Source organism: Hippopotamus amphibius, chromosome 10 (genome assembly GCF_030028045.1).
Source record: "Hippopotamus amphibius kiboko isolate mHipAmp2 chromosome 10, mHipAmp2.hap2, whole genome shotgun sequence".
NCBI classification, from domain to species: Eukaryota; Metazoa; Chordata; class Mammalia; order Artiodactyla; family Hippopotamidae; genus Hippopotamus; species Hippopotamus amphibius.
In genome coordinates, this window is record NC_080195.1 from 64,143,666 (window position 1) to 64,169,790 (window position 26,125).

Consider the following 26,125-nt stretch of genomic DNA (forward strand, 5'->3'; position numbering starts at 1 on the left):
ATTATTTCAAATCTCTTTGAAAAAAATGAGTATAAATATATTCTTCAATGTTTTTTCTTTATAGATAGATATATCTCATAATTTACTGCTAGTTATACATTTTTCTTTTGAGCAAATAACTTAGGGAAGTGAGAATAATTAGGAGATTATTCAGTGAAAAATCAGTGGCAGGGTCAAGGAGGTTATGCATTTCATCAAGTCTAGCTTAATAGTAAATAATTATAATTCCTTTGGAATTTATAACAGACATTAAAAATTTAGCATAATGTTAAATAACAACAAAAAATTGATTTGCTAGATTGTAGAGATTAACAGTGAACAAGCTAGATACATTTCCTAATTTCCAGAACATGAACATGTTATGGAAGCCATAAACACTGTTTCATTTACTTTATGAGTACAGACATGATTTAAAAGTATTCATTTTCAAGATAAGAGGAAAAAGATTTCTGTGTACACTTTGTTACACACACATATATGTTTAATTAGGAGTGCAAGCTATTATTAACCAATTTGGGCACAAAGAGATAGAGCTTAGTCTCCTTGAACTTTTATGAATTATTGGAGTTTACACTTGAATTAGTGAAGTGAGGTGGTGTCCATGGCAGTATTTGATAATGATGTGGTATTTTCAGATGATGTCTCTTCGTAAGTTGCTTTGAGATTCAGAAAGTAGATCCAAATTCAAATCAATATTGAGCATCCATTTTCATCTCACTTAAGAAGATAGTGTTATATGTTGGTAATATTAAATACTTGAATCCTCACATATTATATTTTGTGGAAACGTTTTCATCAATTGACAGACCTACCCTGGGATCTTAGGTATTAAGATAGCTGATTACACAGACAACATGAGGATACATACTCTCTTAATTTCTGTATTCTCCATAATGGTTAAGAGCATGGACTCTAAAGTTAGATAGATCTGGATTCATTATTTAATAGGTTATATAAGTTCTTTGTTATTCAATTTCTTTACTGTGAAATGGAGATAATTATACTTATAGATTTGTTTTAAAAATTATACATATATAAATTGCTTAGCTTAGTAGGTCATCAATAAATAATAATAATGGAGTTTTAGTAGAAGTAGTAATGAAAGTAGCAGTGATAATAGTAGCATAATTTCAAGAAACAATTGAGGATTATATATTACATACAAAAATGCCAATATTAAATAATTTCTCATATGCAAATGCTATTACTCTTGTGGTTCTATGAAACATATTTAATAGTTTGCCTTTTAGGGTCATAGTATGAATCACATGTGTCCAAGGAAGTGAAATGAAAAAGCAACAGAAATGAGGTCTTAATACTCTTCTCCTCTAAATGTTTTTAATAAATATGTGGCAGAAGAGACTGTGTAATTAGAAAAATGAGGTGGAAAGATATGCATGACCAAGAGCTATTTGCAATGATGAAGTAACAGGTTTTTGTGTGTATATGTGAATATATGTGTGCAGATGTATACAGGTGTCTGCTCTGTAATCCTGAGTTGATGATTTATCCCTGAGATTGCTCGTGTTCTTAAGAATACAGTGCAGGAATAAAGGATGCCTAAATTGAGATAATACAAAAAAAAAAACCCAGCTAAAGTAATTACCTTTAAGATGGAAAATTGTTTAATGGCCATGTCATATGTCACACAGATGGGGCTGTTGATACCTTGAGGGGAGATGATGCTGAAGGTGTGCAAAAGAAACAAATAAGCAATATCATACAGGTACAGTGTGGGAGGGGAGGCGAGGGTAGGAATCATCAAGATTGCACCTATTTGCCTAGACCGCTCCCTTTATCATCTCCACGTATGCTTTCAGAAGTTCTTTGTCCTCTGTTGCTACAGCGAGTTTTGAAAGATCTAGACAAGATAAAGCCTTGGAGATTCTTAAGAGAGAAGCTTTCAAACAAATATCGTATATTAACACATATATGTGGACTATAGAAAAATGGTACAAATCAACCGGTTTGCAAGGCAGAAATAGAGACACAGATGTAGAGAACAAACATATGGACACCAAGTGTGGAAAGCGGGGAGGGTTGGGGGGGATGAATTGGGAGATTGGGATACCAAATTGTACACTCTAAATATATGCAGTTTATTGTAAAAAATAAAAAATTTAAAATTAAAAAAAAAAAAAGAGAGAGAAGCTTTCATAAAAAGTAGCCTCTGGAGTTGAACACAATGATCCTGTTACACATTCCATCTTTCTACTAAGAATACCTTCTTTCATAGAAACTGGTAACAAGCTTGGCTGGCAAATCTAGGGGTTGGTCTTCTAAGCAGATCTTAAGAAAGGACTGTGGCATCCCCCGCAATGTCTCCACTTGCATTAGGAGAGAAATTGGATAGAGTCACTTTTCCTTTATCCCTCCTCTCACCAGTGAAAAAGCTTTGATCGTATGGAACCCTGTCTGATTCCTCTAACTCTGTGGCTGTGAGTGTCCTTACCCTCCCAACCCCACTTCTTCAGCTACTGTAAATATATCCTTGTTTATCAAGGCTTCCTGATTTTATAGGAAACCCCTATGCAATGCATTTCTTTGTATGGGATGGTGACAGGTTGCTATCATTACTTGTTGGGATAGTTTGCTGACACCTCTCCAATTGTAGTGCTAGCAATCATGATAGGAAGGCAATGGCCTCCCCATTTCATGAGGTATCTTGATACAATCTGTTTTAAACTGTCTGTTGGACTCAACTTTATGGTCATTGACCCCTAGTGTCCTGGTGCCTAGGTAAGTGCATTGACCTAATATAAGCCCAGAGACTCCAGTTAACTTTATTTCTGCTGATCAAACCTGCTGACCTCAACCCAGAATGTGTGTGTCTCCCAGGGATTTATTTTCTCTCTAAATGGCCATAGATCTGACATATAGATCAACAAGTTCATATGTCTATGTTTGAAAGTTCATGTGTCTATATTTACTTTAAAAATTCTAGAGTGTTGCTGCTAGTTTCTTATCTACAGAATAAGCTCGGAATCTGTGGTAGGTGTTCAACACATATTTATGAAATAAATTATTGATGGTCTTTTAAGTTGGTGCCTCTGTGATGCATGCTTTAGTGATATTCCTGGTGAGTGGTGGGATTCTGTGGACAACAGTTTAGGGGTGCAGCCCAAGGCCAAGGGACTGACATACAAAAACTGAATCCATGACCTTGCCATCATAACTGCAAAATCTCAGTTAATAAGATAAGACCCTGGCAAAACACTGTATTTTTTGCTGGTACCAGTGTCAGATGCACCCAAAGTGTTCTCATTCCTGAGAACCCCTGGAGAATTCTTCAATGTGACCTCCTTAGGTTACTAAACTCTAGTTTGAGTAAACCCTCTGTCACAGAATCATATGTTCACAGAAACTGGTATAATCACAGGAGGTCAAAGTGTTCTATTTTGCAGCTGAATTTCAAAGTGAGCTGGATAATTTTATGACCAGCAGTAAAACTAATAGTTATGAGAGCTAAAATATAAAAGCTAATCAGATCTCATGTTTCAGGATATAAACTTGTCACCATGAGCATTAACAAGATTTTTCCCCCTTAGATGGCCATGCAGTATGTTATAGAGGATTTTCACTTTTTAGTCATCTGAGCCATATGTTTGTTCCTGGGAAAATATAATTCGGCATGCATTTATTAGGTGCTTACTGTGCACAAAGCATCATCCTAAGCAAGATTTTCATGGGATTGAGAGGCTTGAAAAATAGAATTAGGCATAATCTAATTGCAGAGGGAGAAGTATGCAACCAGAGCCTACATCAATGACTCCAAGTCATCAGGAGTCATAGAATTTCTAGGAATTCTCACTGAAGAAAGGACCTAAAATTTGGGGGGGGGGGGCAACTATAAATGGGGTTTTATGATCAGAAGTTAATTCTTTTCAATTAAAATCTTTATCAAAGGCTGAGATGAAGGGTGTCCATCTAACCCTGGAGAGGGTTCCCTGTGACAATCCTAAATGTCAGAGAATATTTAAGGGACCAGATCTGAGAGTAGAAGAATGTTAGGAAAAGCCTAAATTGCCTTAACCTGGTCTGAATTTCTTATTTAAGGGAGCTTTAAATCAAAAAAAACCAAATATCTCTTTAGGAGATTCTAAAAAATGCATAATTTCTTAGAGGTGAGTCTATCTCTGTGAAACCTTTGTCATATTTGGAAGAAACTTTTCTTTTATCTATGGCAGAAAGAGCCATGATTCTAAATAGGAGTTCATCAGAATTACCAGAGAGTGGAGAAGAAAAGTGATGCCAGGAAGCACAGGTCGTGAGGGAGGAGAGCATAAAGCATAGGCAAGGTCAAATTCTGGATGCTAATGGGGGCCCTGATAATGAGAAATACCACTGCAAACATCTGGTATCAAGTTACCCCTGCTACTTGGAGGGAGACAGGAAATGATGCGCAATTCTATGTTCACTGTGGCAATAAAGCAGCTAAGGAGGAAGAAAGCTTTCTAGACTGGAGTGTGGCCTAGGAATTCTAAAGGAGTGGGGCAGGGGCTTCCATATTGCTAGTATAACCTAAACTTCATCTGCAGACAAACATCTACTCTAGAAAGCAGAATACAATAGGTGCTATATGGTAGAGAAGCAGCGAATGGGCTGTGGAATTTTTTAAAAAAGCAACTAATTCTGAATGCAAGGGCGAGGGAAAGCTTCCAGAGAAGATGATATTTTAACAGAAATTTCAAGGGTAGTAGGATTTCAAATGATGGAGGAGGCATACAGTGTGGGGCATTCCAGGATAAGCCGAGAGCACAAACAATAAAAGAAAATAGGTTGACTGTTCCTGCTTTTCAGCAAAGGACTACTACTACATTGAAATGGAACTATAGTGCTCTTTGTTGGAGAAAATGAGACTGGAAACTTAATCTCAAGTTTGTAATTTTTTTAGTAGACAATAGGGAATCTATAAACAGAGGATGGCCGTGATCTGAAGGTTTTTTTTTTTCTGTGCGCTGGCTTTCTTTAGTTGTGGTGAGTGGGGGCTACTCTTCATTGTGGTGCCAGGGCTCTAGGGGCGTGGGCTTCAGTAGTTGCAGCACGTGGGCTCAATAGTTGTGGCTCATGGGCTCTAAAGTACAGGCTCAATAGTTGTGTTACACAGGCTTAGTTGCTCCGCGGCATGTGGGATCTTCCTGGAGCAGGGATCGAACCCGTGTCCCCTGCATTGGCAGGCAGATTCTTAACCACTGCGCCACCTAGGAAGCCCTGAAGTATTTTTAAGGATAGAAATCTGTAAGTATGGTGAAGCTTGGCACTGAGAGTCAAGAGACAAGAAACATATCATTCCCTTTGCCTGGAAAAATGTTCCTTCTTTTTTTTTTTTTTTTTTTCTCCGTTTAATTAGAAAAGGGGCTCACCACTGGGTTTTGGCTTAGACATTCACTTCTTCCAGGAGCCTTCAGGATCCTCAGGTCTGGATTAGGTCTAAATTGTAACTATTGATTTAATTGTCATTATCTACCTTAGACTATCAACACCGTTAAAACAGGTATCTTGTCTGCCTTATTCTCCACTCACAATTTTCTTTTTTGTGCCTGGCCTTAGTGGATGCTTAATCCATATTTATTGAATAAGTAAGTGAAAAATGTATGAATACACTGAACAAGTCAGTTGGGAAACAAGGACATCAGAAGGATAGTGATGATGGAAATGAAAAACATGGGAAATATACTGAAAATACTATCCAAAGAATTGGAGGCATGTGAGATGTGGGAAGGGCAGATTTAAAGTTATCTCCAGTGTATCTATCCTGATTCAGATAGTGATGCTACTACAATGATGCAGTTAGAGTTTTGCTTCCTCTCGGAAAGAATCTCTTCCTTGTACAAAAATTTTGGTCAGGGTGTTTGGAGATCCCTTATTGATTTTAGAAATGTGGCCATGGTCTCCCCATATACATACCCTCCAGGCTGGTTCCTAGGATGAGAAGATATGCCAACTAAATAGGGTCTGGTACTCCTCTTGGGTGTGATTCCTTATCATCCTATAATTCTGATGGAAAGAGAATCCAAAAGTTGGAATGTTTAGATTTGATGTTACTGACATCTGAAGCCCCCAAAATTGCTTCTGGACCCCTTCTCTATATTGAAATAATATATCTGAGAAAGGTAAAAATATTTATTGAATAATTTCCTAGAATAAAATGGTTCAAGTCTATGAAAGTCTATAGCATTTGCACTGTAGTAATAAAATAATCGAATAGTCCACAGAGATTCTCATTCTACAAAACATGAAAGTGACTAACCTGTACCCAGTTTCAAGGAGTTAGTTATGGTGCCTGGGCTGGAAGTTAAATCTTCCATTTAAGGTAGCTGTTTTAAAACAGAAGAACTTAATAGGATTACTATATAATGTAATATATTTCAGTACGTTTATTGTAATCAAATTTCATTGTTTCAAGAAAGAAGAAAAATTCTAAGGATTATTTTAAAAAGAAAGTTAATTTTTATTGAAAAAACATCTGCCTAATTTGATAGCCAAATATCAGAATGGAAAAGTAAAATTCTCAAAGCCGTGATTCAAAATCTGAAATAATTAAATTCTTAATTTAGATTGGAATTATTGTAACTGGTCATATTTTTCTGCACATTAATCTAAAAGAGTTTTGTATTTGGATTATTTCCGTCTTGTGTACCCAGACACTTGGCGATTTATCCATTGAATATGCACCTGCTTATCCGATTGGCAAAGCAACAATTTACTGTGAAGAATCAGTTGTTTTGAATGGCTAATTGGTTACAGGTGCAATGAATTAACCATCTGCCTTAGACCGACTCAACTAAGGGAAGGAAAATCCCTTTCCTTTGTCACTTTGGGAGCACATCAGGGAGATATGATTCTAACTTGGAATTTGTAGATCCTATGGTGGTGGGTGGAATGAAGTGAGTGGGAGGAAAAGAAAGCAAGTTGGGAGGTAATCAGAAGAATATTACAGAGTCATCTGTGAGAGACTAGTTTATTAACTTTTATCAGTAATCTAATTATCTTTTGAATTAAACCTCCAAACATCTCAAAGTATAAAATATTTGGACTACATCTGAAAGAGAGCATGTAACCCCATAGATGGGTTTATACCAGAACATTGATGTTGTCTTGGTTTATGTTTTTATTTTCTAGCTGTTATTTCTTGGTTCACATCTAATTTTCAAAATATTTTGAACATTTATGACATTAATCTATTAATGTCTTACAATATTTAAAAGCAAATCTTCAGTTTACTCATGTGACTTTCTGATTGCTCTGCTGAGGAGAATCATAACATTTTTAAATGGGCAACAATCACTTTTTTTCCCTGGATGATCAGTCTCTTGACTCCAAGGTGCTAAAGTGAAGCTCTTGTTAACTAGGAAATTGCAGTCTGCAGTGGGTGACTAGGTGGGGAATGATATTAAGTAATTTGGTCTGATTGTACCTCTTTGCCTTCAGGTAAACACTTCATTTTTCTTCCCCATAAATGAATTCATTTTTTATATGTTGTTTAGTTTATGGTGCCCAACTTTTAATAAACGTTAAATATGTAAGTTACATATGGATTAACATGCATCCATGTTAACACGTTTCCTCATTAACTGTCAGAGATTGACAAAGTCCTGTAATCTGTTCTGATTAGGCATTCTTCTGCAAGCCTCTCTGTCTACCCACAAATATCTTGGGAAATTGGTAAAATGAAAATTAGCATTTCCTCACAAAGTGATGAGGAACCTATCAAGGCACATGCACTCAGAAATACTATTTCCCTTCCAGCTAGTCTTATAATGTATCCTGATATTTGATTGACTTGATTAAACAAATGAATACTTTTTCCTTAATTCTTTTCAGCAAAGCACAGTCATTTGTGTGTATGTTGCACTTATAAAACCACATGACCTCTTGACATCGCTGAGAAGAGCAATCTATTGATATATAGCCAAGTAGGAAGGACTTTTCCACATCATTTTAGTTATTAAGAGTATGTGAGACTGAATGGGAATTTTAGGCCTGATTTATTGTTTTCCAAAAGTGTTTCATTTCTCTCATAAAGTATTCTCTAATACAAACAGAATATTTTGGGAGAACTCTATCTTCAAGATTCTTGTTAAGGAATTAACTCAAGTTGGGCTGTTTTAAAAAATATTTTCCACCACATAATAGTAGGAAATTGAGGAGATGAGGTACATTATAATTCCAGTTTTCTGTACCTACTTGAAATATCATAAAATGAGATATCTTTCAATAGAATGCCATTTTAATTTCCTTTATCATTTAGAAAAATACATTTCTGAAGTTTACATTCTCTTTGAATACAAATAAAATTTTATTGTGATGAAATCTTTGTACAACAATAAAATATTTCTGACAAAAGCTCACTCTTTTCAAATACTATTCAATACAACATTTTATCTGATCAAAAAAATTCAGTTCAAGAGTTTCTTAAGATCATCGTAAACATCTGTCATTAATGTATATCTAATAAATTACTCTAGAAATAATTGGAGTTATTCAGTACTACAGAAGTAATATTTTCACTTTCATTTTCATTTATTTCATTTTTCATTTCATAATTTCATTTTCTTTTGTAGCCCATTCAATGAAAAGTTACCAAATAGTAGCATTCTTTCCTATTTATTTCTGTATGAATACAAATGCTTATATTTACTTTCTCTTTTAACATAGTGAAGGCCATTCTTTTCTCCACTATATTCCCCTCCTTTATTAGTCTTTTAGTGAAGCCCATTCTCCAATGTAAATTTGTGTTGATGAAAATCCTGTGTCACAGGAGTTGTGTGCACAGAGGTTACTTAGGGTAGAGTTAAGAATTATATATCTTGTCTGAAATAGCTTTGCCACCATCAGAGCTGGAAGTCACTTTAGAAATCCTCATCTAGACTACTAATTTTTCAAACATTTTATGGGAACAGGACTCCTTTAAATGAAAATGTAAGATGCAGTAGAAAAATGCAACACTACTGCTCTAGTTGATGCAAGGATGAAGTGCTTAGGTCCATTTTTTGTTACTTTCCCTGGTGTGTTCTATAGTTCTTAATGTTCTGGGTAAAATAGTCCTTTTCTAACCATATTTTTTTTCCTGCTAGGAAACTGAGGCATAGAAAATATCATTTGGCTTGTCTAAAGGTAACCAATGAATTATTAACAAAATCAAAAGAAAACTAAGTACTCTTGAAGTGAGTTGGAAAGAGAAAAATGTCGTATATTAACACATATATGCGGAATGTAGAAAAATGGTACAAATCAACCGGTTTGCAAGGCAGAAACAGAGACACAGATGTAGAGAACAAACATGGACACCAAGTGGGGAAGCGGGGAGGGTTAGGGGGAAATGAATTGGGAGATTGGGATACCAAACTGTACACTCTAAATATACACAGTTTATTGTATGTTAAAAAAAAAAGAAAAAAGAAAACTAAGTACTCTTGAATTCTAATCTAGAGTTTCTCTACTGTTAAAATTTTATTTTAGCACTTGAATTATCCATATGGTTTCTTTTTTATATAAATTTATTTATTTTATTTATTTATTGTCTGTGTTGGGTCTTCGTTGCTGCACACAGGCTTTCTCTAGTTTCTGTGAGCGGGGGCTACTCTTCATTGTGGTGCGCGGGCTCCTCATTGTAGTGGCTTCTCTTGTTGTGGAGCACAGGCCCTAGGCACGTGGGCTTCAATAGCTGCAGCACATGGGCTCAGTAGTTGTGGCTCACAGGCTTAGTTGCTCCGTGGCATGTGGAATCTTCCCAGGGCAGGGCTCGAACCTGTGTCCCCTGCACTGGCAGGCAGATTCTTTACCACTGCGCCACCTAGGAAGTCCCGTATGGTTTCTTTTTATTGGTTAAATGCCTTGGATCACTTACCACTTTATTTGACATCACCTATGTATATGAAGTCATTGTGCAAACCCCCTTCTTAGATCTTCCCTTCTCTGAGCTCATAATAACCTTAAATCCCAGTACCTAGGACTTTCAATCTCTTAGACAGTTAATTATGCCAAATGCTTAGCACAGGGCCAATAGCTAGCTCCAGGCTACTGATGATTTCATTAAATCTTTCCCAATCTATTTGTTTACACAATTTCAACTGGAAAAAAATGCATTGAAATGAAACATCTCATTTCTAGTACTGTCCCGAGGCAAAAAGAGACAATGATACATATCCCCAATTTAGACAAGATGAAACTAGCCACATTTCAAGTAGAGAAGTCGCATTGTGAGTAAAAACCAAGTTAACCTGAAAGGAGACATTTTCTCCCTGTGTAACTGCACAGCTTCAATTGATGGCACTATGAAATGCAAAACTGAACCAAAGGCCAACAACTTTTCTAAAGTTTTAAACTAGAAAGTTTGCTCAAATATTGCTTTAAAGTTTCCTCCTCTATTGTCTTTCCTGCAGTGATGGTCTCTGTGGCATTCACCGGTGGCAAAGAGATGAAAAATGTTCTTATTGAATTATCTCAATTGCCATATTGATCAGTTTTTGTACTTCTGTTCTTAAGCACATCAGTAAAAGAAAGTAGTCAAGCAAGGTTTCACCTTGACCAAAAAAAAAAAGAAAAGAAAGAAAGAAAGAAAAAAGATTTCAGGAGAAGCAATTGGTTCCAGCTAAGAATCAGTTAAGAAATTTTTTTGATTTGGAAAGAGCTTTTGTTTTGTAATGAAGAATTTTGTCAATTAATCACAAATGAACTTGAGCACATTTTCTTGATAATCATGCAGCTGATGACTGAATGGATGAGCCACACATACTTTATAGTCTCATTGCACTGTCTTTACCTGCTGTGTCCCAAGTAGTTACAAATATTGAGCTGTTAACAACTCATCAACATTTTAAAAGAAGGTTTCAAAAGAAATGTAATTAGATTTCATTATTGAGTTTAAGCTAATGTGTGTTTCTACAAAAGTTCAGGTGCTTAGATTACATTTCAATTTATGCTTGCCATCTGCTAAAGTTCCTTTCCACCCTTCTCACTCTCTATATATTCAACATCCTGATCAGATCTCCATATTTCCAAATCAGCTTTCATTATTCAAGACTCACTGTAAATTTCAAATACCAGGTTGATTTCTCATTCTCCATGTTCTCCATGTCCACTGATGGTTTTATATAAGAAATGCCATTTATTATTTATTAAGCATATTGTATTAATATTTCTTTACTATGCAGTGTTCTTGTAGTTAATAGCATGCTCCTTTTAAAAATCTCATTGGAAATATTTATGCTCTGAAACATTATTTTTTGAATTGTTAAATGTAAATCATTTATACTGTAGATCTTTATGGGATAAGCGTATGTTGAATTTTAATGGTGTCTTAGTTTGCAATCCAAAATTGTGAATGCATGCATACAAAACCATGAAATGGCTAATGAAATGTTGTAAACTGGCTACATAAGATTCTACTGTCTGCCTATCTATCTATCTATCTATCTACCTATGAGATATATATATAGATGTAGATATAAAACTTTAAAGAAATGATTCTTTAATTATCAAGTAAATAATGTTATCAGTGTCCCAACTGGTATTCATGTAGATGGTACAGAGATAGAGGGTTTGAGAACAACTATTCTAGTTTCCAGACAACTAACTTCAGTAAGCATCAGAATTCAAATCAGCTAGAGAGCAGCTTGACCCCACCTGAACCTCCAGACTCAATCTCCAGGAATGGGTAAAGACCTTTTGCATTAGGAATGGGCTGCCCAGGTAACTCTGACACTAAAGTTGATCTAGAGAGATTTTTCTATAAGAAAAGGTAAAGGGCTATGCTATGCTTGTTGTTTGCTTCTGGATACTTCCATGTTTTTGTGCTTTAAAAATCATGTCTGTTTACAGATTTTTGGAACAAGCTTTTAGGGTTTGGAGGAAGCTAGCTGAATTGACGTTGCTTATTTTTGCTTGCTTATTTTTTAGCATAGGCCGTTAATAGTGTTGGCGGCATTTCCTACAGAAAGAGCAGTGCTCTTCAGGAGATGGACCTGAAGGGTAAATAGTATGAAACCAGGATGTGTCTATGCTGAAGTGTGTATGATATCACTATAATACTAGCCTCTGAGATGCCTCACATGATGTTTTGATATTTTGAATTTAGACTACAGATAAGTGATACATTTCATTACACTTTTTATTATCTCTCTAATTTATACTTCCTTAATTTTGTAAAATATAATGTATTTAATAGAATTACAAAATATGAGTGAGCTTAAGGAATGAACATCTTCCTTATACTTGTATTTTCAATGTTAGATAGGAATTTACCTAAAATATTAAAAAGGAAAAGTCTGGGAAATCAATCAAACAAACCTTGAGAATTTCTCTTGACTTTAAATGCATATACTTATGTACTTTGTCCTCTTGAGCATTTTCTTTTCCTTTAAGTAGAATAGTGAAGAAACGTGTGTCCTTTGCATGCTGTCTCTGTTACAACTCATTTTGTTCCTGTATTTTGTATCATGTAACTTGGTGCCTTCAAGAACATCAGCTTCAGGGCTGGTTCTTCCACCAGCAGATTCTGAATCTTCAAATTGTGTAGATATGAGGAAAGGTAATGAATGGGTTTCCATCAGATGGATCGCTTTGGAAAATTTTAAGGAAAGCTTATACTTCCTGTTGTTAATCTCATGTGCTGTTGCTACATATGAACAAGATGCAGCACCAAAGACATTTATTTGTTTAATGGCAATAATGGTATTACTAGAGACAAAAAGCTTTCTAACAAACTAACAGCATCATATAATGTAACAAATATAGAATCTAAATTCAGAAATGTAAGTTAATAGTTATGTGCAACTGAGTCTCAGTCTCCTCCTTTCAGAGAATTTTGGTTAAGAGTACAAACTCCATTGCCAGGTGGTCTAAATTTAAATCCTGAACTTTCCACTTAGAAGTTATGTGACTTTGTGAACATTACTTTTCTGTACTTCTTTTTTCCTGTATGTAAAATGGATTCTTATGTCAATGGATGCTGTGAACAAAACATTTTTTAATATGAGAAAAGATTCTAGAGTAGCCCTTGACATAGTACATATTAAATAAAAGTTATCAGTATTCAATTCAGCCTCCAAAGTAGAACTTTACAACTTACCCTTTGGGACATCAAATAGCAAAGTAAATGGCCAGGTTAGCAGAAGGTAACCTTGGCATCATTCTCAAGCCTAAGAGTGTCTGGCTGCCTGAAGGTTCTGATGATCCATCAAGGAGACGTGCTTTCATTGGGAAAAGGCTGCTTTCCCCAGAATTGTTTAGCATGAAGGCTGCATGGATCTTGCCCATCCTGTGGTCTTATGGGGACTCAGTCCAAAGAGAGTCACTTGGTAGGGAGTTGGCTCAATAGAATTTCTCTGCAGTAAACTGCTCAAAACCGGGGGTGGGGGGGTGAGACAATATTTTTAAAAGATTAGATGGAGGAGACATTATTTGAATTTAGGAAACTAGACCTTATCCCAAGTCAGGGGCAGGAGTGGGGGTTGGTGAGGAGAGACTAAGTTTGAACCATTTTCCAAGCCTAGGTGGTCAGATATAAATACCTACCACACTCAAAGAAGACCAAAGTCAGAGTTCATTAATGTTGTTCGAGTATCATTTCTCCTTCCTCTCGCATCTCCTTCCTTCTCCCTCATCTTTTTTTTTACCCCCAAGAACCCAGCAGCAGCCTTATTAATGGAGTGGAGTTGTAAATGAGACAAGCAGGAAAACGAAGTCAACCATACTCACTTGTGCCACAGAAGCATTTCCAAAGCTACCGTGAGTCAGAACTGAGAGTTTTTCATCATACACAGAATGACATTTTAATGACTGAAATGGTACTTTTTTTTTTTTTTTTTTTTACAACTAAAGTGATTGGGGAACTTTTTCTCTGCTTCCTTTTACAGCAAAACTCAAAAGGGCTGTCCATATCTGCCAGCTCATTCTCTTTTGAATCCCCTATCAGTCAGACTTTTGCCCACACCAATTCTTCAAAAACTGTTCTTATCAAGGTCACAAATGACCTCCAAATATTCACAAATCCAGTGGTCTCCTCTCAGTCCTCATCTTGTTTGATCCAAAGCCAGCATATGACATAGCACCTTTTTCCTTTGTCCACTTTCTTCATTGGCTTCCAGAACATAATTCCTTTAGTTTTGTTTGTTTGGTTTTGGTTTTGTTTTCTTTCCTTACAACATTTTCTTAGTCTCTGCAGCTTTCCCAAATTCCTCACCTCTAAATTGTGCAGTGCTCCAGGGTTTGATCCTTGCAGCTATCTTCCCAGCTATAATCATTCCTTAGGAGAGTTTATCCAGTCCCACAGCTTTAAATTTTTTTTTAATTGAAATATAGTTGATTTACAATATTGTGTTTATTTCAGGTGTACAAAGTAGTGATTCAAAATTTTTATAGATTATACTCCATTTAAAGATATTATACAATATTGGCTATATTCCCTGTCCTGTACAATATATCTTTGTAGCTTATTTATTTTATCCATAGTAGTTTGTACCTCTTAATTCCATAACCCTTTCTTGTCCCTCCTGCCTTTCTTCTCCTTACTGGTAACCACTAGTTTGTTCTCTATATCTATGAGTCTGTTTCTTTTTTGTTATAGTCACTGATTTGTTTTATTTTCCAGATTCCACATATAAGTGATAATATACAGTATGTTTCTTTTTCTGTCTGACTTATTTCACTAAGCATAATTCCCTCCAGGTCCATCCATGTTGTTGCAAATGGCAAAAGTTCATTCTTTTTTATGGCTGAATAGTATTCCATATATATCACATCTTTTTTATCCATTTATCTGTTGATGGGCAGTTAGGTTGCTTTCATATCTTGGCTATTGTAAATAATGCTCTATGAACATTAAGGTTTACGTATATTTTCAAATTAGTGTTTTCGTTTTCTTCAGATATATACCTGAGTGGAATTGGTGGATCTTATGGTAGTTCTATTTTTAGTTTTTTGAGGAAACTCCATATTGTTTTCCATAGTGGTTATACCAATTTACATTCCCACGAAAAGTGTACAGGGGTTCCCTTTTCTTCACATCCTTACCAACATTTGTTATTTGTGTTCTTTTTGATGATAGCCATTCTGATAGGTGTGAGGTGATATCTCATTATGGATATGATTTGCATTTCCCTGATGATTAGCGATATTGAGCATCTTTTCATGTTCTTGTTGGCCATCTGTATGTCTTCTTTAGAAAAATGTCTCTTTAGTTCTTCTGCCCATTTAAAAGCCAGGTTGGTTGTTTCTTTGTTTTTATATTGCATTGTATGAGCTGTTTATATATTTAAGATACTAACCCTTTATTGGTCATATCATTTGCAGATACTTTCTCTCATTCAGGAGGTTGTCTTTTTATTTTGTTGATGGTTTTCTTTGCTGTGAAAAAGTTTTTGTTTAATTAAGTCCATTTGTTTATTTTTGCTTTTGTTTCCTTTGCCTGAGGAGAAAGATCAAAAAAGATAATGCTACAATTTATGTCGTGATTGCCTCTGTCTTCTTCTAGGAATTTTATGGTTTCCAGTCTTACATTTAGGTCTTTATATGGTGTGAGAAAAAGTTCTAATTTTATTCTTTTATAGGCAGTTGTCCAGTTTTAAATATAATTTATAACTTACTGACTCAGCGCAATCATAGACCTCTCATATGAACTCCGTATGTATTTTACTATGTATTCTGCTTATTCATTTGGCTTCTCAAACTTGACATGGTTAGAACTTAATTCTTTTTAAAATTTTTATTTATTTATTTATTTTTTGACTGTACTGCGTGTCATGTGGGATCTTAGTTCCCTGACCAAAGACCAGGGATCAAACCTGTGCCCCCTGCAGTGGAAGTTCGGAGTCCTAACCACTGGACCTCCAGGGAATTCCCAGAACTTAATTCTTGATTTAAATCTACCCATTAAACCTGTTTCTGTCTTGGTCTTCTTCCATTCTAGTATTTAGCAACTATGATCCTCTAGGTGTTCATCGGAAAACTGTGAAGTCATTCTTGACTTCTTTTCTCTAACATCTTGCATCCAATTCCTTAAGAAATCATGTTGGCTGTACTTGTAAATGATATTGAGAACCTGACTACTTCGCAATAAATCCCAATGCATCATTGACATGCTCATCTAAGTAGCCATCATTTCTCACCTTCCCTCATTTAAAAGCTTTCTAAGGGTAGTCTCCTTATTTTGATCTATGTCTTGTGCTGTTTTCTTTTCAACACAGTAGGCAGGTGATCCAGTTAAAATAAAAGTTAGAACATGTCATCTCTTTACTTAAAACCATCCAAATGCATTCCTTTTGTTCCATAGAAAAGTCCATAATTTTTAACCTGATCTGCAAGGCCCTACATGATCAGGGCCCTGTTGCCTCTTTGATGTCATTTTTCTCTGCTCTCCCCTTTGTTAAGTCACGTGTTACCTCCCCAACTCCTTCTTTGTTCCAAGAACACAGGGAGCCTACTTTTCCCATAGAAATTTGCATTTGCAGTTCCCTCTGTCCAGAATGGTTTTCTCCCACCCACATATACTCCTGGCTTACTTACTCTGTTGGGTTTCAGATATAACCTTTCAAAGATACCTTCCCAGATGAGCCCATGTAAAACTGCACCCACATACAAGTCATTCTTTATCCCCAGTACTCTAAATCACTTGTTTTCACCATATTATAAAGCTTTGAGAAAACTTGTTATGCTTCGTGTTTTGTTTCCTTCTGTTTCCCCTACACCTGACAAATAAGAGATACTCAGGAGAAATTTAAATAAATGAACTGAGAGTGATTGGGACAATCATGGGACCTGTCAGAGAGTTCATGGAGAAGAAAGGAAGAAACGTGTTCCCCAGAGCTGGTTTGAAAGGACGCAAAATACGGGGTAGGGGAAAATAAAGTTGTTTTCTGCTACATCGTTTGGATTTTTTTTTAACTTAGTGTATTCATATATATTAAATAACCACATAATTAGAACATTGCACATTGCTGTTAATTAATGATTAAAGTTCATTTACTTGCTTTCACTCCTAAATAGTATAAATATTAGCTTTATTTGTACTGATATTTGTTTCTTTATCTCTACTCTAAATATGCTCCCCCAACCTCTCTTGTTTTTGGCTGTTATTAGTTTTTCTTGGATCTTATTGTAATTATTTGTCGGTAAACTTTCTCTTCTCTCAGACTATACAGTCAGCAAAGGTAGTTTATTTTATTTTATTTTTTTATTTTAAATAACCTTGGGGACTTCCCTGGTGGTCCGGTGGTTAAGACTCTGTTCTTCCACTGCAGGGGGCATGGGTTTGATCCCTGGTCAGGGAACTAAGATCCCACATGCCGTGAGGCATGGCCAAAAAATAAAATAAAACAAAAGTGATGTAAAAAAAAAATAACCTTGACACCCAACTCAGTACTTGAAACATAATAGGAACTAAAAAAGTGCTTGTGAAATTTATTTTTAATAAGTATTTGACTCAGTTGTCTCTTTTAACATAAATATTATATACTGAGGATTCTCAGAATAAGTGAGCCAGGGATTTTACATCCAAGCAAATTGTTCTTCAAACATAAAGGCTACAAATACTGAATTTTTATGCAAGAACTCTGAGAATATTGTTTTCTTAAGTCCTCCTTCAGAAAAGTCCTTGAGTCCTTCAACAAATCAAGGATATTTTAGCAAAACAACTGTCAATAAGCATTGAATAGATTTAATTGCAGATCTAAGCCCCCAAAAAAGTGAATATGGGGATAAAAAATGGAACGTAAATATTAAATGTTCTCAGACATAGAGATGATACATGAATAATAAAAATTGGGAGAAGGAGGAACAAACACTAGAATAAATAATAAACTCAATGATGACTCACCTGTGAGGATGGAGATCAAGAAATATCATTTAAACTGGCTATTCTAGTAGTGAAAGTGTTAGCAAATTTAAGAGAACAAAAGTAATCATTCAGTAAAAAGTCATTTGTATGACAAGGGAGCAGGGAAGGGTGAAAGGGAAGAGGAATAGAGCTGATGTTACTGGTTTTCATAAAAGATAACATTTGTTATCTAAGTGGGGAAGGTCTAAGCGTATTGTGTCACAGGATAAGTATAAAGTTAACCACTAGAACAAAAATGTAAGACTTCCAAAATTTCAGAAGAACTTCAAAAAGAGGCAAAGAAAACAAATCATGCACACACACACACACATGCATGTATGTAATTTATACCTGTTTATATACACATTCACATGTATATGTTACATAATATTCATATGTTTTATGCAACACATGTTTTGCATGCTAGCTGTTATATGTTATAAGATAAAATTTGAAAGACTGTCATATGTCTTTTTCAGTAAATATAAATGGGCTTAACTATTAAAAGATGAAAGATTTTTAGCATGTGTGGCACCTCTTTGCTGTAGAAAAGTAATATATCTAAAAACAAATTGATTTGGAATGGCTAAATAGAAAAAAATGGCCTAGGTACATCAGGCAAATACAAATTAAAATAACAGGTAGTGATCTTAATCTCAGTGTAGAATCTAGGCCAAAAGCATTGTAATGCTCAAGCTACAAGATCCAATAAGATCTAATACTTAGGAATGTATCTGTACAAATGCTGTAGCAGCAAATTTTATAAAGTAAATGTTATAGATGATATGGAAAGGGGGTTAAAAGAGTAACTTCACAGTGTAGAAACAGAACAGTCATTGCCACAGCCATGTGGGAAAGCTTATCATCATCAGTGATAAGGCATGTCAGTAGCCTATGTCCTTGATAAGATGTGATGAGAATGGCAGCTTTCCCTCTGTGGTTTTCCTGCCCAAGACCTGTAACTGCAGTCTAATCATTAGAAACATCATGGACAAACTCAAAGTGAGGGACATCCTTCAAAATGCTCACTAGCACTCCTCAGCAATGCCAAGGTCATCAAAGTGAGCAAGGTAGGAGAAACTGTCACAACCAAGAAGAATCTGAGGAGGCATGACAACCAGATGTAGTGTGGTATTCCTGGATGGGATTCTGAAAGAGAAAAAGGAAATCTTACAATATATGGACTTTAGTTAAACATAAAGTATCATTATTGGCTCATTGATTGTAGCAAATGTGCTAATCTAAGGTAAGGTGTTAGTAATAGGGAAAACTGAGTTTGGGCTATATGGAAAATTTCTGTATTCACAATTTTCCCATAAATCTAAAACCGTTCTAAAAACAAAATTAAAATTAATTAAAATTAAAATTAAATTTCTTAAAAAATTTAAATTCTAATTAAATTTTTAAAAAAACAAGATAAGTTTAGTGTATATTGCTAACTTTTGTGGAACAAATAGGAATTTGTATTCATATTTGCTTGTGTTTACATAAAGAAAGCCTGGGAATTTATAACAGGAACTAATAAAAAAGGTTACCTATGGAAGAGGGTGGTGAAGGCAACAGGCTAGAGGCTCCCTGAGGTGGGAATAAGGATTCTCAAAAATGTATCATTTATATAATCTTTATTTTTGAAACATGTGAATGTATTAATTTTTAAAAACTATTAATTTTTAAAAACTCACACAAAACAGTAGTAAACGACTCAGAAATCTCTTATTAAAATGGCTTAAATTTAAGTCCACCATGTTAGAGTCATGCAAATTCAGAAAATAGTGATTCCCAATATATATTTTTTAGTTATCTAAATTCTGTTAATAAGTCTGGGCAACAACTTGGCAAAGGTAGAGTAATTAAGCATGCAGTAATGCACTAACACTAGTCTTTAAATTGTGCAAAGTACTTTCACATGTATTATCTCTTTTTAATTTATTTGCCTTTTAAAATAAAGAATAATAAGTAGATTTTCTTTCCCCTCTCCCTCACTGCCTTCCCCTTTCATTTTCTCTCCTTCTCTTTCTCTGTTCTTTCTCTCTCTGTGTCCTTTCTTTCTCTCTTTCTTTCTTTCGGTCTTGGAAAAGTGAAGGGACTTTCTTCCTAATGTGAAGTGGCTGAGGAAATAGGGCATAAGAGAATCAGATTTATTCTAGTTCCTAATTCAGTGCTTTCCACCATATTTTGCAGTCTATGTGAAAGTATAAACCTTAGATAACATCCTACTGGGCATAAATTCTGCAGTAAATTGTTCTCTTGAGAGAGAAGCTTGCAGTATAGTTACCTGCAGTCTAGAAACAGGTCGAGTAACATCCCTGTGTGCAGTGAGCAGATAACAGTGAATGAGTAATAGCTTTTAGATAGAATGGGCCAGATCTGAACCAAAAACATGACCACAAGTAGATCGATAATACATTTACCAGCCCATTAGGAATTGAATAATACGGTCTGAGTATTTCCTCTGCTGTTTTTCTTCAATTGTGAATGACTTCCAGATAAGCTGACATATACACTACGATTGGTGTGTTTCCATTGCTAGCTTCCCTAGGGAGTATGTGAATGAAGATCACCACTTCAAGGATAGGAAATCATAGTATCATATAATGCAGATTCTTATAATCAAGCCTTGCTCCCTTTCTTGAATATTTTAAATGACCACTATTTTATATTTACAAATTATATGTTAAAATCACTAGATGTATTTTCTTTAATTTTTTTTTTACTGAAGTATAGTTGATATACAATATTATATGTTACAGGTATATAATATAGTGATTCACAATTTTTAAAAGTTATACTCCATTTATAGTTATTATAAAATATTGGGTGTGTTCCCTGTGATGTACAATATATCATTGTAACATTTATTTTATACATAATTTGTACCTATTAATGTACTATCCCTGTCTAAGAAATACTTCTTTTCTAAAATGATCTAGGACTTCTTCAAGTAGTTCGAAATGTATGCCTGTTAATAGATCATCACGACCTTATGGAGGTAGATTATATTCTAGTACAATAGGAAGCCACTAGGCAGTTCCTGGAAGGGTTGTGGCATGATTGAATTTGTATTTCTAAAACACCCACTCTGACTGCTCTATGCAGATCACTGCAGAGGACTGCTGGAAAGTGGCTACTGCAACATTAGATTGTGGAAAGTGGCTACTGCAACATTGCAGCATAGTAGATGAGTATTTTGCTATAGTAGTGCTGTGTAACAATAACCTCAGAAATTACAAACATTTATTTTTATCACTCATGGTTCTGCAGGTAGACTGAGGGCTCAAGGGCTCACCTCAAGCATTGGGTGCAAGTCTGTTCCATGTATCTTCTCTTTCTCATGGGATGAGCAGCTTTCCCAGGTATGTTCTTTTCAAAGCAGATAGGCAGAAGTGCAAAAATCTAAGCCAAATTATCTAAGTACATTAAAACTCCATCAGATGGGGCATATATTATATCTGCCTACATTTTATTAGCTAAAGCAAATCATATGACCAAGCGAACCATTGGGTGGGAATTAAAGTCTGACTACTCTAGTGGGAGGTACAACTACAAAACTATATTGCAAAGAATTTATACACACACACACACACACACACACACATATATATATAATTCTATAGCAGACAGTGAGTGAAGAATATAACCTAACGGATTATTATAACAGGTTGAATATATAAAGTATTTTGCAGGTAGTATTAAATTATATATGAGGGATGAGAGAGGGAGTTATACATGATGATTCCCTCAGTTTACTGATAGAAGGAGACTAGAGTAAAAGGAACTCAAGGCTAAGAAGAAGACCAATATTTCAGTTTGGAATATATCAGTGAAATAGATGAGTGTTAGAGGTGGGTAACTGCATATTCATTATAGCAGTGAAAAGTGTGGTTAGGGCTCGAGTTGCTGGCATATCAATAGTATCTCTTTCTTTTCTTTCTTTCTTTCTTTCTTTCTTTCTTTCTTTCTTTCTTTCTTTCTTTCTTTCTTTCTTTCTTTCTTTCTTTCTTTCCTTTTTTGTTGCTTCTTTTACAAGAATAAGGAGAAGTAAATTGTAGAATCAGCAATGGGGAGAACCATGGGCTCCACCTCTGTACCCTGAGGTATGAAACATGTGGGAGAATAAATGCCTGTAACAGACAGAGACTCCAGGGGAGGAAGGGTGGTCAGGAGCAGGCAGTCAAGCAAAGTAGGAGAGTCAGGGGAAGGATTTAGGAGGACTGTGATTTGGGTCTGATGAAGGGATATGTGGAGCACTATGGAAATAAGATAGTGATAAACAAATGACCAAAGAGATGTGGAAATCCAGTTTTGATGAACTTAAACAAAATGTCTTACATTTTTCTTTTTGTTCCCAACTTTCAATATATATTTTGTAAAAATGCATGATATTTCAAGATACTTGTAAAAGAGAATAGTCACCATTTTAATTCTTAGCACGTTTTATTTTGTTCATATGCATATATCCCCCTCCATTAGTTTATTATAAGTCAAATGATATAGAAATTTATAAGAGGAAAATTAATAATATTTTCTATTCCTGACAAATTCTACTCTTTGTGGTAACAATAAGTTTGTAAATTCTTTTATACGTTTCTGTATGCTTGTGTGTATTTGTACTTATATTTACATTTTTCTCATGTAAACTTGCCTTATTCACTTGACGATACATCTTGAAACATCCCTCCAAGTCAATAATGTAGATATATCTTCTTATATGTGATAGCTGTGATACTATCAGATGTGATAATGTGATGCTACATTATTCGTACAATATTAATTCAACCTTTATCTTAAGGATGAACATACATGTTTCAAGAGTTAGTATTTTTCTTATTTTTTTTTTAGTATGGTAGATATCATTTATTAATTAATTTAATACATACTGTTGAGCATATTGGTGTGGTAGTCAATGTGCTTTAATTTAATTGTGAACAATAGAATCTTATTTGGCCTTCATGAGCACTAAATTTTAAATTTTTTACTTTACAGGCCACTGTAAACAATACTTTCATAAATGCTTTGTGCACAGGTCCTTATGTACTGAAGCTTTTATGTCTGCATGATAGATTTCCAAAACTATGAAGATTACTGCTCCAAGGAAAGTGGAGATTTTAAAAAAAATTTTAGTACATGTTGCTAGGTTACTTATCTGAAAGTTTGTGGCAATTCACATTTCCACCAAAAATATGTGTGTATCCATTTAACATTGGATCGGTATCATTTTCAGTATTGTTTATGATTGCTTTTGTTGTTGTTGATCTCTTTTAAAACTAATTTTCTTGGTGACCGCATTATTCATTTATTCTAAGAGCATTTCCTATGTTCTTAGGGTACTAGGCATTAAGAAATACATTGGCAGGCAAGATGGGAATAATACCAGCCTTCCTGGAATCTAGTAGCCCTGAGAGTTAGTCTATTATTAATTAACAAATTTATTTATTGTCACAAATGTTGTAAGAGGAAAAATACATGGTACTAAGGAATATTGTCTGCTAGGGTTTCCCAGAGAAAGAAACACCTTAGCCAAAACATAAGAGATGAGTAGGAATCAGCCAAGTGAAGGAGAGATGGGGTGGGGAGAACCCTTCCAAGCAGGGGAAGTAAATCAAATGTAAAGGCCCAGAAGAACTAGAGAAGCTGGCTAGCCATAGCATGAGAAGTAAAGGAGAGCCCTGCAGTGAACAGCAGTTGGCCTTTTAAGCCTACTTAAGGAGCAATATGCAGTAACAGTAAGAAACCACTGGAAAGACTTATGCAGGAGAGTGACATGACAAGATTTGTATTTTAGAAGGATCTTTTGGTTTGTACTATGCAAAACTTATTGGCCAAGAGTGGAGGCAACTGAAGCAATTCAGGTGAGGGAGCCCTGGAATGAAGTAGTTAGAAGAGGAGTTGGTAAAGTGGAGAAGGCTTTGTGTTTAATTGAATGAGCCAATTAAGTAAAGAGGAGGGATTCAGAGTGCCCACTCATTTCTGAGTGGATGTGGTTCTGTTAACTAAGGATATACTCTGGCTTATAACCAAGAACCAAGTTTAATGGGGTTAATTTCATACGTGTTGAGTTTGAGAGCTGCCAGTTGCCCTAGTTAAGCTGTCTAATTGGCATCTGGTTAGTCTGGAGCTCAGGGTTGAGCCTTGAGTTGGAGATGAAAGATTTTCCTTCCTTTGGCGCCTTTCTTGAGGATGAGTTCCGAAAGTATGTCAAATAGTCATGAATAATTTGTTTCTCAGTGCTCATTACTATAATTTTTTGGGGGGTACACCAAGTTCAATCATCTGTTTTTATACACATATCCCCGTATTCCCTCTCTCCCTCAACTCCTCCCCACCCTCCCTCAAGTACCCCCCACCCTAGTTGTCATTACTATAATTTTTACAAAAAATTTTCTTATTTACATTCCTACTAGTAATATATGACTATACCTTTTTCATCTCACAATTGCTCTCATTGAATAATACCATGAATATGATTTTTCTTTGAGTAAATGACTGAGACAGATTTGTCTCAATTTCTACTTCTTTGATTTGCATGGTAAACAAAGGATGTTTAATTAATTTTATTTCCTCTGGGGTGAATTGTATATTACTCCCCTTTACCTGGTCACCACTTGTGCTGTAATCTGTACATGTGAGCTCATTCATTAATCATTTGTTGTGTACTTATCACCATGCATTAGGCAGTTATATAACATTTTGGAGCTCAGAATGAAAATGTATGAGGCACTATCTTTGCTTTCTGGTCCAGAGAAACAGAAACAGTAACTAGAAGATTAAAATAGCATGTACTTAGTGCCATGAGAGAGAGATTTCTAGGTTGGCATGGAGGTATCTTGAGGCATGTCTGACCCAGACTGGGCAGTGAGTGGGACAGAGAAGGAGACAATATCTGAACTAAATGCAAGGGTAGCTGGGCCAGGAAAAGGTGGGTTATGGGGACGATTGCAGTGTGTTGGGAGTGCAATGGGTCAGGTAGAAGTAACTGCTTGTAGGAAGACAGAGAGAGGAACATAGAAGTTCAGGTACAAACATTAGTTCAATAAGATTAAGGCATTGTGTAGAAAAGCAGAAAAAGGCAAAAATAATACTAGAAAGATGAGCAGAGGTCAGATTACAAGCTTAGCTGTGTGGTAAATCTGTGTTTCCTTGATATTTCCACTTCAGAAACTATTCTATTTATACACAGAAACCATATTTATGCCTTACTTCCATAGGATGGAATTTGCTACAAGGTATTACATTTTCTGCTTATTTTGACCCCCATGGATGGAGAAATCAATGAAATAAAGATTTTATTGTTCGTGGTAGAAATGCAAACAAAAAAATTGAAGCTAGATACTGTTCATTCCATTTATATCCCAAATTTCTTTCAAGCCTCAAGGCCATCTCCCTAATGTGGGTGTTCAGTGATTTTTTAATGTTGCAAGGTTGATTGCCTACATAATTTTTAGTTGCACAGATTTTGATAAGCTAATACTAATTTAGAAATATGGGATTAATTATATAGAATATTAAAGACCCTATTCATGAGGTCAGAACTTACAGAATTGAAAAATAATAGAATTTGAAATAAACAGTAAATGAACTGATTGTTTTTGAATCACATACTTTCAGGTATTCATTTTCTTCTCAGAAGTAATCAATACATATTTGTAGCTTATTATTATTCACCAGGTAGTTTGTTTGTGAGATGCCAAACAGGCTACCAGTGAATGAAAAACAAACAAACAAACAAAAAAACCCCACAAAACCAGAAAAATCCAATTCTACTCTCTTGTCAGCACAGGAGGATTAGTTGTTATTTCCTATTTAATTAGCACATTTGCTTAGTTGTGCTTAATTTTGTTCAAATTCATCAATAATAGCAAAGTCATCAATTTTAACTGGAACAGTTTATAAAGTTAAAAGAGCAATAAAATACCCAACATTTAAATAGAAAATTATGTTTTAGAATCTTTGATGGCATTGTATTTTTTTTAACTTGTAATATAAAACCAGGTACTTTACCGAAAAGTATGTTTCTGCATACTGCAAACCATGTTTCTTTGTGGGAATATGTTTGGCAACGTTTAAGTCACAATCTCTATCATTATATGTATTCAAATAGAAATGAATTTGCCAGCAAATTTCTCTTTATTTATCATGCAGTCTTCACATATAGTCTTAATGAGGAAAATAAAATATGGAAATAAAAACAAAAATAAACCAATTGGACCTAATTAAACTCAAAAGCTTTTGCACAGCAAAGGAAACCATAAACAAAAAGAAAAGACAACCCACAGAATGGAGAAAATATTTGTAAATGATGTGACTGCCATT